Source organism: Salarias fasciatus, chromosome 3, assembly GCF_902148845.1.
Source record: "Salarias fasciatus chromosome 3, fSalaFa1.1, whole genome shotgun sequence".
Classification (NCBI taxonomy): Eukaryota; Metazoa; Chordata; class Actinopteri; order Blenniiformes; family Blenniidae; genus Salarias; species Salarias fasciatus.
This window is the reverse complement of record NC_043747.1, coordinates 22,615,629-22,631,432: the sequence shown is the minus strand read 5'-3', so window position 1 is coordinate 22,631,432 and position 15,804 is coordinate 22,615,629. Positions and strand designations below refer to the sequence as shown.

The window sequence follows — 15,804 nt, the reverse complement described above, 5'->3', positions numbered from 1 at the left end:
CCCCCCCCCCCCCCCCCCCCCCCCCCCCCCCCCCCCCCCCCCCCCCCGTATGTGGCGCCCTACGCCCTAGGTGGCCACCTTGTTCGCCTATGCCGAGAGCCGGCCCTGCTCTGGCTCCTACACCTTCTACACTGCCACTAAGCAGGATCATCAGTCCAGGTGGACTTGGTGGATGTATATGGCGGCTGTGCATTAGCTGCATCACTACAGATCATGATAAAATCATTTTCAGTGCCTTGACCAGTAACTGAAGAGCTTCTCCTTCAGTGTGAGACTGGCTCTCGAGACGGATCAATAAAAAATAAGGCATCTTAAATCCTGATGATTTGATGGTCAAAGCAGTAGAAAAAAAATCATGTAGAAATTGAAAAATATTAGAAATTATTTTTAGAATAATGTAAAAATACCTGTACAATACCTGAATGAGGACAGGTGAAGTGGTGAATTCTGTTGAACCAGGAGACTGGACTCGTCTATTCTTCATCTGCTCATGGAAGGCAAGCTTCAATAACTAATCCTTCATCAATTCTTCCATAAAAATGCCATTGTTACACTATCGAGCCATGTACAGTAGCTGGGAACCTCTGGAGAAGCGGAGCGAGCACTGAGGGGGCGTGGCCTTTGAGTTCTTGCAGCTTCTGCTGGAGTATGAAATGTGAGCTGGCAGGCGAACTTTCTTCGGCTGCTGGATGACGTCATCCTATCGAACTCTGTTCGGCTTCTTGTGGAGTATGTAGAGGCCTTCAGTGAGGCTGTGAGAGAGAAATGCTCAGCAGCGTCAGGATTGGACAGCAGAGGACACAAAGTCAGCCAATCAGAGGAGCCATAGGCTTGTTTTGTTGGTCTGACAGTGGTGTTCCTTCATGAGCTCTGAGCTGCTGACTGCTGCTCTGAACAGGACTGAAGTCCTCACTGCTTCACAGAGATGCTGCTCATCACCTTCCATCTCTCTGCAGGCGCTGGAACTACTGAGATCAGAGTCGTGTGTCATGAAGATCTACTGAGGGTAGAGCTTCATGCAACAGTGAGTGACAGAGGAACCACCAGAAGATCTGCATTGTGAAGAGCTGAGAGTCCAGCACTGAACCAGGGTTCCTTTGGATGTGACTCAGAATCATCACTGTGTGTGGACTGTGTCTCCTCCTTCATTATTTTTAGGGACCAAGCCCATTACGGCATGGACCTTATTGTGATTGCAGTGTTTGTTTGTTTCTTATTATTCTGACACGCAAATAAACCTCAATTTGACCTCTTAAACACGCTCCAAAATTACCAAATTTGACATTCAATTCACAACCAGCAAACTATTTCATTTCATTAAAAAGAAAAAAAAAAATTAACCTCATCTCTGCAAGAAAGTACTCCTTAGCACACCACTAAAATAGCCGCCATAGCCAATAGGAATGGTCGTGTCAAACTTCTTCTAACTAAGATTTTTCAACACCTTTGGACCTCAAACAAAAATAATCTCATCCAAAGGCGTTTGTCGGTGTTGTTTACTCTTTGTTGGACAAGAACCTACTGACTAACACCACAGAACTACTGGTCTGGATTTCATTAGCCATTAAAGTTTGAGTCACAAATCCTGTCGTGCACCTTCTCCTCACCCACTTTAATAAAAAAAAAAGTAATACACTGGAAAAAAGGCTTTTTCAAGCACCTCGAACAAGTGGCAAGTGTGGCTGAATTTAATGGGCAGATGAAGCTTCTTGAACTACCGTCTTTATTTTCTGGAGTCATGAGATGGCACTCTTGGTTCTGAGATTGAGGCTGAAGGACTGGCAATGATGTTGTGCTGTCAAACATTTTTTGAACAGACAGCACCCTCAAGAGGCCTCAGAAAATAAACACAGTGTTTCATGAAGCTTTATGGAACCATCAGTCATGGCTGAACCACGGTTCCTTTAGACAAAGTGAGCACGTCAACAAGATGTAACAGGTTGGATAATTTGATGTATGGCCAGGTTACAGAGAGAGAGAGACAAAGTGTGGCCTGTGCCTTGATTTGATTTGAAAGCTTGATTTTGTACACGTAAAAATATAAGTCAACATTCTAAAAAAAGAAAGAAAAACAGACATCCAGTTCCATAACACTGGCACAATCATATGCGCCAGTGTATTTCACTTGAACGAAAAAGAGTAGGAAGATGAAGACTTATTTAATCCTGCCCCTTCACATCATTGCTATTATCTTAATGTAGAAAACAATAATGTGTATAATATACGATATGTAATAGTTTTTCTTATATAGTCTCATATTATTTTGTTTATTTTTTTATTTCTTGTATTTTTTTCTGCCTCAATGGATCTGTGTCCTATAAATTCTCTCTTTATTGTATTTTTCTTTTTACAAGCATTTATTAACTCCTTTGTGATCCATCAATTATCATCATGTTTTCCTTTTCTGTTGTAATTTTGATTGGTCAGGGTTTGTCATATAGTAGCCTGAATATTTTCAAAAAGTATCATAAGCATCATCAATAAGGTTTTCTTGGAGAACTACTTCAGCTGTATGATCGCAGATCATTCTTTAGTGTCTCCAGGGACTCTCCTGTTGTGACTCGCCTGTTTTGAAGTTTATTTTCAATTTCAGTGTTTCTGTAGTTGTTATAGATGGTGAAAACTGGCAGGTGGTCACTGAGATCATCTATTAGTAATCCCCTCTACATTATTTGCTATAACATTTGTAAATATATGACCTATGACTGTTGCAGAGTGAGTATTGATCCCGCTGGTCTGGTGATCTTTGGGAATAGATTCAGGATGTGTAGCGTGTTTATGAATTCATCTGTCTTCTGGTGTTTGTTTGGATTGAGAAGATCAATGATAGATGAAAATAAAATAACCTGGTTTGTTTTTGAGACATATTCCTCCAGCCGTTCATCAGAAGAGTCCATGTTTGAGCTCGGTGGTCTATAAATGCAGCTCACCAGAACATTGTTCCTCTTCTCCATAAATATTTCATTTTTGATACATTCTAATAAATTCTCCACGATTGCTGTCATGTTTTCCACCACCTTAAACTCCAGATTCCTGTCAATGAACAAAGCCTCACCACCTCCACTCTTGTTCTGTTTCTGTGCATCATTTCATATCCCTCAATAACAAAATCACCACGTTTCTGAAATTGCAGTTGTATTATAATGTTGTAATGACATTTGAACTGACCTGAAAAGAGTTTGATGTTTTGAAAGTTGGCGTTAAGGCTTCTGCTATTGAGGTGGATCATTAATAAGCTGTTCTCTGAATTAATGAAGTTGTTGTATTGTTCATGAATATGATATTTACAGTTTTCTTTGGTGTAAGAGAAGAAGTTATCATCAGAATCAGTATCATTTTCCTTGTTAGGTTAATGGCTTTCAGTGTATTGAAAGGTATTAAACTGCAGGTCTTTGTTTTGTACAAATTTATTTTATTCAGTAATTGTTATGTTGCCTCCGATGCCATAAGAAATGAAGTGTCTTCATACCTGGTCGGTCTGTATATGTAATGATATGGTGTGTTGATATCGCTATGGATTTAACCATGTTTGCCCTGTTTGGCTGACTTCAGTTGAATGGGAATGCATCCTGTGGACTTTTTAATTGATTCACTGCTTGCTTGGCATGCTGAGCACAGAAACGTTGTAATGACAATTATGCATCAGTAGCACATACTCATCACCACACGTACAGTTCATCATCTTTGTCTTGCCACAGTGTGCCCCTGTGAGACTTGGTGAAAATCAATAAAGACTTCATTGGCCTCTTCAGAACCACAAACCACTTTGGATTTCTTTGGCTGTGCCCTTATATTGGCAATAATACATTTTCTCTCTTAAATAACAAGAGAAAAGCAGTGGAATTCTACAAATTGGTACTTTTAAATGTGATCATTAGCACAAAACAAATTAGATGTTCTGCATTAGTATGTGATACGACTTTGAATAATGCTTGAAAAAAGCCTTAATGTCAGACTGAGTGGATTTCATCTTGAAGAACATAAACAATATTTTGACATGATTTATAAAATAATTCATGATGAGACTTAATGAAATCATGATACACTGAAACCAATTAAAATTAGCTTTGATAAAATCAGTTTCACTTACATAGCGTTGTTACACTTCTTGAAGCAGTCCCCAAAGCACATTATATTCACAGATCAGACACGGAAGCAGCTGGCATGCAAGGCACACATACAGGGATTTGAACCTGCAACATTCTGACTGAGATTGAGACATTCGCTCATACAGTTGAATTTACTTATTCTTGTAACATTTGCTCAATTGTTATCAGATAATTGGTCTTTCCTAAAGTGTCATAAAGTTGAAATTTTCAGTAAAGTAAAAATGTCTCCATTTTGGTGAAATTTGAGGGAAACTAATCTCTTACTTTATATTGGATGATGTGTCTATAATGTGCAAGATTTTTTTGCACAATTTCTGTTCCAAATTGCCAAAATCAAGGTTCATGATGACCATCCCTTCCCTCCTCCAAAATCACTTGTTCAACACAAATAATCACCTGAGAAACTTTTCATGGTGGAGGAAGGAAACGGTCACTGATGGAAAACTGCATTTCTATTACTGGCTCGAGTTTGAGGAAGCCCTTATCCAAATGAAACCTGGCATTTGGGTTATGAGTCAGTAATTAATCAACTGTACACATACATTCCCACACAGATAGATAGATAGATAGATAGATAGATCGATAGATAGATAGATAGATAGATAGATAGATAGATAGATAGATAGATAGATAGATAGATACCTTGATGGCATAATTTCAAGACCATGGACAGCACTCTAACGCCTGTAATAAAGCCCCAGTGCCGTGGAAGATGGACCTTTACTGCTGTGAACACTTGTTCCTCTTGTCAGTTTCAGAGGGAACTCCAGTGAAGAGTCAGATATTTATTGCACAAATAGCAATCAGTTCACCTTTACAAACCGAGTCTGATTACTGGAGAAAATGTGGAAGTGCCAATGTGAAAAATACACCATATCTAAATATAAGATACCCTGTGGTAAGGAAGGAGAGTTTCAGTAAGTTCATCAGAGACAATAATACAGTAAAAAGGAGGGACTGAGTCTGTCAGTGTGTTAAAACGCTCAGGGTGGTGTTGATTTGACTGTATGAGAAGTTGGACAGACTGATCCTAAAGTCTGAATGACAGCCTGTTTGAATCTTTTACCCAGAGAGCACTGAGGCTCTGTTTAGCTCGCAGCCATGACAGCTTCTCCTGCACAGCTATATACTGCCCCAGGAGGGGGAAGCTGTATTTCACCCACACCTGGAGCACCTGGCCCTTTGGGCCTGGACCATGAGTGGTGTCATTTAAATACAGCAGAACTCCCTCAGTGAGATTAACACTATTCAGAGTCTTAAATATTGTCCTGTTGGTGAACTACTGAAAGCTTTTTCAAGACAGTTTCCTTCACCACTTCTTGCTGCTCCATCTTCTGTAGTACACATGCTCTGTGTTGTGGTTTCAGAGGGGCGGGGCATGGTTTTTGATTGGTTGAGAAAAAGTAATAACTTGGATTACGCTACATGACAGATTATAATGTAAAATGAAGGGAAACTGTTTTCTATTCAACTCTCATCAACCCTTTCCTTCCCTATCGCACCAGACGTCTATTGATCAATAGATATTGTTATTAAATTATCGTCCACTCCTGGGTCTCGGATTAGTTATTTCACGAGTCAGCAGCTGTGTAATAATAGAATAACAAAGTGTGCCGTTATATTAAGGACAGAACCCAGACACAGAGCGGAGGGATTCAATCTGTCCTGTCTGGGTTCCTTTACAATTTAACAACCAGCTCACTGCACATTATTCTCTATGGACACATTACCTGTGAAAAGTGATTCCACGGGCTCTGGATGGTATGTTCTGCTCATTAGAACTTCCAGAAGAGGAACAAAAGTTCAGCATCTTTTCCAGTCAGGCAGATTGGGTTGTGATGCCCTGGATCTCGGGGTATGCGGCTGGAGCGCTGGGGGTGCGCTGGCCTGGGGCGGGTCGTCGCCCCTGTGGGCCGGTTCTCCTGGGTGTGGTCATGGCCCTCCGCCTGAATTGGGGGGGGTTGGCTCTTGGGCTCTTGGGCCCTGGGCTCTCGGCTCCTGCCGGTCCTGGCTTCCTGGGGCCGGGGTCCTGGGGCTGCCGGGGTTCCCGGCCGGGGCGTTCCTCTGCCCCTTTTCTAGACCGGCACATGGGCCGGGGGAGTGGTTCAGATCTGGGCTCCGTGATGGCCTCCTGCTGTCTGGGCCCTGAGGGCCTCTCTGGTCGACTTTTGGCCCTCTCAGGGGTGAAAGGTCATATATGCATGAAACACTATCACTATCACTATCACATTTGCATGATCACGCTGATCTTTAATCACTCTTCACATTCTACCAGTGGCCACATTTACCTTGTCTTCTTGTGGTGGGTTAGACTTATGGTGATCTGTAGCAGACCTCTCTTGATGCTCGGTGTAATTTCATACTCGATCTCTCAGTTTGCACGCCCCAGTCTACTACTAGCTACAGTACATTCTCAGAAAAAAAAAAAAAAGTTTGTGGCGTCTTTGCACTTCCTTCCTTCTCTACACTTCCTTTTGTTGTTGTGGCCTGGTCTGTTCACTTGTTGGTTTCATCGACTTTTTGTTTCTTCTACTTTTCTGTGGGGAAAAAATGGTTCTGGTTCTGTCAGTCTTTGTGTTGGCTATCGAGTTTGGTTTTGTCAGTCTCTGTGTTGGTTGTCGGCTCTGTTTTGGTGCTGTTCAGACTGTGCATTGGGATTGTTCTCTGTTGCATGCAGTGTGTTGACAAGACTGTTTTGTATTGTGAATTTGTATGTATGTGTATCTATCTATCTATAATGGCAGGTGATAGCATGATGGAAAAATGTTGGTCCAGAATATTTGGAGCTGATGGGGAGCGTTCTTCCTCACCATGACGCTCATAGTGAGCTCTGGGAGTCAGGTCTGATGAGCTGAAAACACCTGATGCTCCAGGAAACAAAGCCACGTTTGACTCATCAGTCATGTTCAGACTTCGACTTGAAACCTGAGAAGAAATTCACAAGTGAATGAAGCCCTAAAACTAATTCAGTAACAAATATAGAGCATTGAAGAGAGACGTTTACTTTCTGTATTAGCATTGCTACATGGTGTTTGACCTACTTGTTGCTCCAGACCTCCTCCAGTGGAATTCAGCTCCTCTGTTCATTCCCCTCATGTGTTGGAGGGAGGCGGTGTTTTTACTGTATCTGGCCGCTGGGGGGAGCCAGAGGCACCAAATCAATCTGAAAACCCTGTTTGCCTTATTTAACCCTTTACATGACCGCACTCCTGTTGATTTAATGTGGATTTGACGAAGTTGACCGACTTCTAAACAGACATTTTCAATGTTGATAATTTAATTATGTTTTTCGTCACAACTTCACAAAATATTTAACGTTATTTGCACTTTGTCAGTTTTATAGAACACACACACACACACACACACACACACACACACACACACACACACACACACACACACACACACACACACACACGTGTGCACAGCAGTTTTGATTTTGTCATTACACTGCTGTCAAAGTACCTCTAATATGCGATATCCTGTCTCTCTGGGCCGCATAACATTTACTGATGCTGAAGAAATGACAATAAATTCACTTGTGGGCCTGTCTTGTGTCACCTGTTTAACCAGTTTACTGTCAGGAGGTGGAGCAGCTCTGTTCAGGTGATCCAGAATAAACAGTGCAACCAGGAAACCAGGAAGTGAACTATTGAGTTCAGAGTCCAACTTACAGTTAACTGTGTTGGAGAAGGAGAACCAAGCGAGTGTTATCTGTCTTTTCTCTTCTAACGTTCAAGTCTGGAACAGGTTTGTCCTGATCTTTGTTGAAGTTTTCTCTCTCAGCCTGACTGAACATGTCTGATGTGGATGAAGAGGAGGACAGACCAGAGTCTGTGGACAGGTAAGAGATGTCAGCTGCTCCTGCAGAGTCCACGTCCAGAATCCACTAACACACCAAAACAGAAGAGAAGACGCAGCACTTGGTGTTTTAGTCTGCTTAAAGTGAGCATTCACTTATTTTGAACTTCAGTCAGAATCAATAATCCAAAACAACGTTTTGACAACGACTGAAACTCATTGGGCTGTGTGGGTCTGACCTTTGACCGATCTGGTTCATCTCTTTACAAGTGTGTTTATGAGGAACTTCATCAATCGTGTGTGTGTGTGTGTGTGTGTGTGTGTGTGTGTGTGTGTGTGTGTGTGTGTGTGTGTGTGTGCTCAGGCACACAGCAGAGTCTTCAGGATCCAGCAAGTTGTCTTTGAAGAGTGACCAGTCTAGAGAATATCCTCCAAACTACAGTGCTGAACCTGGACCTTCAGATGCAAAGTAAGAAACAATAATTCATGTTTCTACCCTGAAACCAGTGTGAGACATGTGTTCAATTTAAGGTTCAGCTCCAATATTTGTGAAGCACTGTGGTAGTTGTAAATGAATCTTAGTGTCTTTGCTGTGTGTTTCGGAAATTAAATGTTGCTTGGTGTCCACAGAGAGAAGAAGAGCAGTGATGTCTGTGAGGAGCAGCCAGAAAGATCCAGAAGCATCGCTGCACCAAGTAAGAGTGGACATGTGTCTGCTGAGGGACTGGTTTGTCTTCACTGGACTTGTTGTGTTGTAGAGTCATGAAAGCTTGTTGTTTGTGTGCAGTCTGATTGTTGTTGTTGTCTTTGAGCAGGTGTTGGTCTGCAGCAGCTTCTAGAAGAACATAAGAAGAGTCTGAGGAGGAGATGTGAACGTGTGACTGAAGGAAGTGATGAAGCAGGAGGAGGAAGCCTCCTCAACAGGATCTACACTGAGCTCCACATCACAGAGGGACTCAGTGAGGAGCTTCAGAGGGAACCTGAGCTGAAGCAGCTGGAGACAGCTTCCAGGAAGGAGAGCCTCCATCACACTGCCATCAGGGTTCAGGACATCTTCAAAGCCTCGGCCCAGGAGCTCAGACACATCCGAGTGGTTCTGACCAGCGGCGTGGCCGGCAGTGGAAAAACCTTCTCGGTGCTCAAGTTCAGTCTGGACTGGGCCGAGGGCCTGGAGAACCAGGATGTCAGTGTGCTGGTGGTGCTCTCCTTCAGGGAGCTGAACCTGCTGGGAGAGCGGCCGTACAGTCTCCTCTCGCTGCTGGCTGTTTTCCATCCCACGCTCCAGAAGCTGACGGCAGAGGAGCTGGCTGTCTGCAAGCTGCTCTTCATCTTTGACGGCCTGGATGAAAGCAGACTTTCTCTGGACTTCAGCAGCAGCCGGCGGCTGCTTGACGTCTCCCAGCAGTCTTCAGTCAGCCTGCTGCTCACTAACCTCATCCGGGGGGATCTGCTGCCCTCGGCTCGGGTCTGGATCACTTCCCGACCGGCGGCGGCCCATCAGATCCCTCCAACATGTGTGGACAGACTGACAGAAGTGCGAGGCTTCACTGACGCCCAGAAGGAGGAGTACTTCAGGAGGAGGCTGAGTGATGAGGAGCTGAGCAGCAGAATCATCTCCCACATCCAGACATCCAGGAGCCTCCACATCATGTGTGGAATCCCAGTCTTCTGCTGGATCACTGCTACAGTTCTGGAGCACATGTTGAGCAGCGAGCAGAGAGGAGAGCTGCCCCAGACCCTGACTGACATGTACTCCCACTTTGTGCTGGTTCAGACACACAGGAAGAAGCTCAAGTATCATGAAGGACCTGAGACGGGTCCACAGGAGCTGACGGAGGCTGACAGGGAGCTTCTTCTGAAGCTGGGCAGGATGGCCTTTGAACATCTGGAGAAAGGAAACATGGTGTTCTACCAAGAAGACCTGGAGCAGTGTGGTCTGGATGTGACTGAGGCCTCGCTGTTCTCTGGAATCTGTACTCAGATCTTCAAAAGAGAGTCTGTGATCTTCCAGAAAGTCGTCTACAGCTTCGTCCATTTGAGTGTTCAGGAGTTTCTGGCTGCAGTCTTCATGTTCCACTGTTTCACCAACAACAAGACAGACTTACTGAAGACCTTTACTGGAGAGAATACTGCTTTCACTTCTCTTGACATGTTCCTGCATAAAGTGCTGGAGAAATCCCTCAGAAGTCAGAACGGCCACCTGGACCTGTTTGTCCGCTTCCTTCATGGCCTCTCTCTGAAATCCAACCAGAGACTCTTAGAAGGTCTGCTGGGTCAGACAGAGATCAGTTCAGAAACCATCCAGGGAGTTATCAAGAACCTGAAGGAGATCAACAGTCATGAAATGTCTCCTGACAGAAGCATCAACATCTTCCACTGTCTGATGGAGATGAAGGACCTCTCAGTACATCAGGAGATCCAAGAGTTCCTGAAGTCAGAGAACAGATCAGAGAAGAAACTCTCTGAGATCCACTGCTCAGCTCTGGGCTACATGCTGCAGATGTCAGACCAGGTCCTGGAGGAGTTGGACCTGGAGAAGTACAAGACATCATGGGAGGGACAAAGGAGACTGATCCCAGCTGTGAGGAACTGCAGGAAGTTTCGGTGAGTCCATATGTCCAGATCAATAACTCAGTGATGTTTGAAGGAAGTACTTCCTGTTGTTACTCTGTGGAGATGTCCCTCAATGATCCGTCATGAAGAAACTCGAGCTGCAAATAATTTTGTTTGTCGAAAGTCTGAACGTGGACCACAAAACATGAAATGTGTTTCGGTGGGTGAAATGGAGGCTCAGATGCAGATAGGCAAACCAACACAGGAGGTCTGGGTTTAACAGGTTTATTAACTGGCCAGGTCCAACGGCCGAGTCCGAGGGCGGTGAGATGAGGTGCTGCTTTCTCGCTCCGCTCCTTTCTCTCGTTTCAATGTAATTTCATTGTATTACTACATGTCATTGATGATTGTTCCTCTTATAGCCAATGTACTCTGTGTTTATATATGAAATGTATGTAGATACAAGAAACTGTCTGTCCTATCTCCTTCTCTTTCTGTCCCCTCACCCCAACTGGAATAGCAAAAAGCCGCCACCTCTGAGCCTGGTTCTGCAAAGGTTTCTTCCTGTTAAAAGGGAGTTTTTCCTTTTCACAGTCGTTTATGCTTTCTCTGTAAAAGTGTCTAGAAACAACTATGTTGTAATTGGCACTTCATAAATAAAGCTGAATTGAAATTGCTCCAGCCAGCAGCTATTGACTGGTCTGAGGTGGGTGCTGCTCTTCCAGCAGCCGTGGAACAGGTCTGAGACTCTAGCAGCCTGGCGGGGTAACAGCCCAGGAGGTGAGTCCAGAGGGTACCGAGCTCCAGGGAAGCCAGGTGAGCAGGTGGCAGGCGAGGAGATTAACAGAGGTGATCCAGGCTGCAGCAGAGAAGGTGCGGGGTCAAGGCATAGTAATCCACAAACCAGACTGGACATCTCACAGACAGAAACTGACTGAGGAAGTTCAACGATCCAGCATCGGAGCGCGGACTGGAGCCAGCCTAAGTAGGCGGCAGCACAGGTGTAACAGACGAGGCCACTCCCCAGACAGGTGATGAGCCGCCCACACAGCCTGCTCACCTACAGGAAGAAGGGAGAGAAAGAGCAGCAAGGCAGACCCACTCCCTAATGGCAGAGGAGTGGGCATGACAAGATAATAATTTTTCGGCTATTAAAAGGTCAATTTTAATGATACATTTTCTGTTGATTCCTTATTTAATAAAATATGAAACTGAAAAAATTTGAGAAAAAATATTTCCAATAAATCTCTGGTCAGAAAATAATAAAAGGGATCGGTCATTGCTAGTATTGATGCAATCTTGGTCTGTCAATCATTTTGTTCTGATTAGATTCAATATGGTCTGACTTTTGTAAAAATGTATCTTAAGTTTTAATGAACATTTTTTGATGGAACATAAACGATAACTGATTATTTAAATTCACCAATGTCATAATCAAGTCGTTTGTACATATTCTGTCCACTAGAAGGTGCACAAACAGGACAAACAATCCATTTTTTGAACTGAGCAGCAACTGAAGACACTTCTTGTCCTTTAGTGAAGTGTAAATCTCTTCAATGACTCAAACCTGTGACAGATGTTCACAAACTGTTTTTCAAGGACCAGGCATCAAACCCCACTCCACACCTTCATGTGGAGGACATGATCAAAATCGTTGGAAGACCACGTTCCATGTTTCATGTGCACATGAAACAATAAAAAAATAAAACCAAAGAAGATGCGCTGAAGCTCTGATGTCAAACAGGGAGGAATCCAACAGTGTTCTCTCTCACAGCAACTGCCTGTCTTCTCTCTGTCTCATTACAGAGTTTCTGACTGTCTACTTTCTGATGTTGACTGTGAAGTGATCTCCTCAGCTCTGAAGTGTGACTCCTCCCATCTGATAGTTCTCCAAATGAGAGAGAACACACTGAAGGATTCATCAGTGAAGATTGTGTGTGCTGGACTGGAGAGTCCAAACTGTAAACTGGAGACTCTGAGGTCAGTTCACTGTCTGAAGGTAGAATCTGTTGGAGTTGAGGAGGATTTTACACTTTGAGATCCTGTGGTTAAAAGTGATACCACTGAGTGCAGTGTGTGTGTGTGTGTGTGTGTGTGTGTGTGTGTGTGTGTGTGTGAGCATGTGTGTGTGTGTGTGTGTGTGTGTGTGTGTGTGTGTGTGTGTGTGTGTGTGTGTGTGTGTGTGTGTGTGTGTGTGTGTGTGTGTGTGTGTAAAATAAATCCTGGATACATGTTCCTCAGGAACCCATGAAATTAGGTGTGGGGTTCCCCAAATCTCAATTTAAGTATGAGGGATCCCTCCATACTGTGGTTCTCCCCAAGATTTCTTCTTTTCCCACTGGGTTTTTGGAGTTTTTTCTTGCCGGATGTGAGGGTCGAAGGCGGTGGTTGCTTCGTTCTGTCTCGTTACTGTAAATATTGACAGATTACCATTATGCTTATTCACTGTTTTTACTTTTACCGACCAATGTAACATCTTGAAGCCCTCTGAGGCAACTGTTGTTGTGATACTGGGCTATACAAAAATAAATTGATTGATTGATTGATTGAAGGTCTCTGCACGCTTGCTCTTGGGGACGTCATCAGGAGACACGGCATCAGTTTCCATAGTTACGCTGATGATACTCAGCTGTACATCACTGTCTCCCGATGACTCAGGGCCAATAGAAACCCTTCTTCAGTGTATTTCAGACATCAAGTCATGGATGGCGATGAATTTCCTACAGCTCACCCAGGACAAGACTGAGGTTGTAGTTATCAGTTTCGAAGCCCAGAGAGAGGCACTTACCGAAACTGCACAATTTTAAGCCAGCACAATGTGTTAAAGGAGCGTCATGAATAAAGTTTGATTTGATTTGATTTCTAAACTTTTTCCATCTGAACCTTCTTTTACTCTCAATGACTTCAACATCAGACTTTGTCCTCTAATCTCACCCTTTTCTCTTTTTATTCAGGTTAATGGGCTGCAGGTTGTCAGAGATCAGCTGTTCTTCTTTGGCCTCAGCTCTGAAGTCCAACCCCTCCCTCCTGAACCATCTGGAACATCTGGACCTGAGTGGGAACAAGCTGCAGGATTCAGGAGTTGAGCAGCTGTGTGGTTTTCTGGAGAGTCCACTCTGTCATCTGCAGACTCTGAGGTCAGATTCTTGGTTTGAGTTTATGTGCAGTGTTATTGCAGTGTTAATACTCATTAAACTGGGACCAGACTAGTGTTAATTTTGTCGGCCTGTTTTGATGTTAGTGTTAGTCTCATCATTCAGCTGTCATTTTAGTTTATATTAGTTTTAGTCAGGTTCATACTTTTTTTGTCGAGTCAAGTTTAAGTTGACTAAAAGTCTGATCGTTTCAGTGTTATTTTAGTCAGAATAATCCAGGATGATTTTCATTTAGTTTTAGTCGACGGAACTTTTAGTCTAGTTTTACTCAATGAAAATTGTGTGTTACTCTCTTTTAAGTAATGTAATTCTATTTAACCAAATCAACATAATTTCCCAGTATAATCCAGACAAAACAAAATTTTCAGTTCAGTTCAGTCATACATAAACATTGGGAAGTAAAAGTTCAAACATCTCTTTTTAAGATAATATTGGCTTTTACTTTTTGCTTGGAGTTCCTCATACTTGCAGTGGTACAATGATCACTGAGGTCATTTACAAACACAGCTGTGTCAGTGTACTTGTGGGGAATGCTGGTTTAAATAAGGTCAAGTCAGGAATATTTTGATGGGTTTTTAACATTGAACTAAGATGAGGAATTAATTAACTGAGTTAAAGTTTAAGATCAACAGACGAGGCAGTCAACCAGTCAAGATTTAAATCACTGACCAAAAGGAGCTCATAAGAATTTAACCCGGTCACAACATATCCAAGAGAGGCGAGGGCTTTAGGAGAGGCAGAGGTCAGTAAGAACCCAGAACTGTGAGAGATTGGCCATGGGAGGATTAATCTCACTTCTTTCTCTGTTTATTCAGGTTGTTTAGTTGCTGGTTGTCAGAGATCAGCTGTTCTTCTCTGGCCTCAGCTCTGAAATCCAACCCCTCCCACCTGAAACATCTGGACCTGAGTGGGAACCAGCTGCAGGATTCTGGTGTTGAGCAGCTGTGTGGTTTTCTGGAGAGTCCACTCTGTCGCCTGCAGACTCTGAGGTCAGTTGAGTGTCTGTTATGGTTGCAGAAGGAGAACGCAAACAAAGGGAATATGGTGTTTCAGGTAGCAGACCTCACACCAGGGGTCCAAGCTGGAGATGCAGTACCGCATTTCCACCTCATGATGATGCTTGTGAGACCCGCGGCCGGTACCCCATGTCACCAAACGCGTGCACTGCTGTTGGTCCACAGCCGACTGGAGGCTAACGTCGTCACGTCTGTGGAACCGCGGCTAAAAACATCCCCGCGACCCGACAAATCTTCAGACCTCACGAGGACAAACCCCTGGACTTCTTCCCGGAGGGTGCCAAAGACGTTGGGCGCCTTTTCATATGGAGCCACGTGTTGGACGAGAACCATTCACCTCGCGGGCCGAGGCCAGACTGGACTCGATTCCTTCTCCCTTTGATGCATCTTCTTCCCGGGGAACAACCTGCTGATCATCTGCTGCATGAGCCTGCAGCGCCCCTCTCCCTCAGCAGAATAACGAGGATCTCCAGACCCGATCCGGACTGGATCTCACCTTTTCTTCAGAAAACTTTCAAAGACCCATGACTTTGTCAATTTTGCTGGATGCAGCGAGCTTTATCTGCCATTCAACGGACAAGTTGGACTGTCTGCAGACTGCACACGCCTTGAAACCCTCCCCTCTCCTCACAGAGTAGCGATCACCGCCACAGAATTAATCCTTTTCTCTCACTCCTCCTCCTCCGCTCTTCCCTGAGAGTGATGCAGACGTCGGAGGTCCCAGGAGGAAACGAACACTAATGACCAAATATGAACCCCAACAAGCTCATTGATCAGGACTCAGTAATGTGGAGCTGCTCATTTCTCCGTCAACGCATCTGATTGGTTCCTCCTCACTGATTCTGCTGCTTTCTCTCCTTATTCAGGATGAAGAGATGCAGTTTGTCAAAGATCAGCTGTTCTTCTCTGGCCTCAGCTCTGAAATCCAACCCCTCCCACCTGGAGGAGCTTGACCTGCTTTTCAACCAGCTGCAGGATCCAGATGTGCAGCAGCTGGTTGATCTTCAGCAGAGTCCAGACTGCAGCCTGCAGACTCTGAGGTCAGTGGATGGTTGGAGAGTAGTCATCTCACAATCGGGAGGTTGTTGCTTCGATTCTCCATCTCCCTCTGTCCATATTCCAAAGTGTTCTTGAGCAAGACACTGAACCCCTGACTTCTGCCAGTGTGTG

At 44.1% G+C, this 15,804-nt stretch overlaps 1 protein-coding gene, 1 long non-coding RNA gene and 1 pseudogene across 2 annotated transcripts in view; all 3 read left to right on the top strand.

Moving 5' to 3' along the window:
- Positions 1 to 15,804, top strand: part of LOC115385941 (NACHT, LRR and PYD domains-containing protein 12-like) — a 199,453-nt gene that overhangs the window by 160,603 nt on the left and 23,046 nt on the right. The gene's annotated exons all lie outside the window — the stretch shown is intronic.
- LOC115385943 (NACHT, LRR and PYD domains-containing protein 3-like) overlaps positions 1 to 15,804 on the top strand; it is a 96,640-nt pseudogene that overhangs the window by 80,624 nt on the left and 212 nt on the right.
- On the top strand, positions 7,809 to 8,600 carry LOC115385982 (uncharacterized). Its single transcript, XR_003931224.1, has 3 exons — positions 7,809 to 7,953; positions 8,275 to 8,379; positions 8,541 to 8,600. It is a non-coding gene; the product is annotated as an uncharacterized LOC115385982 (long non-coding RNA).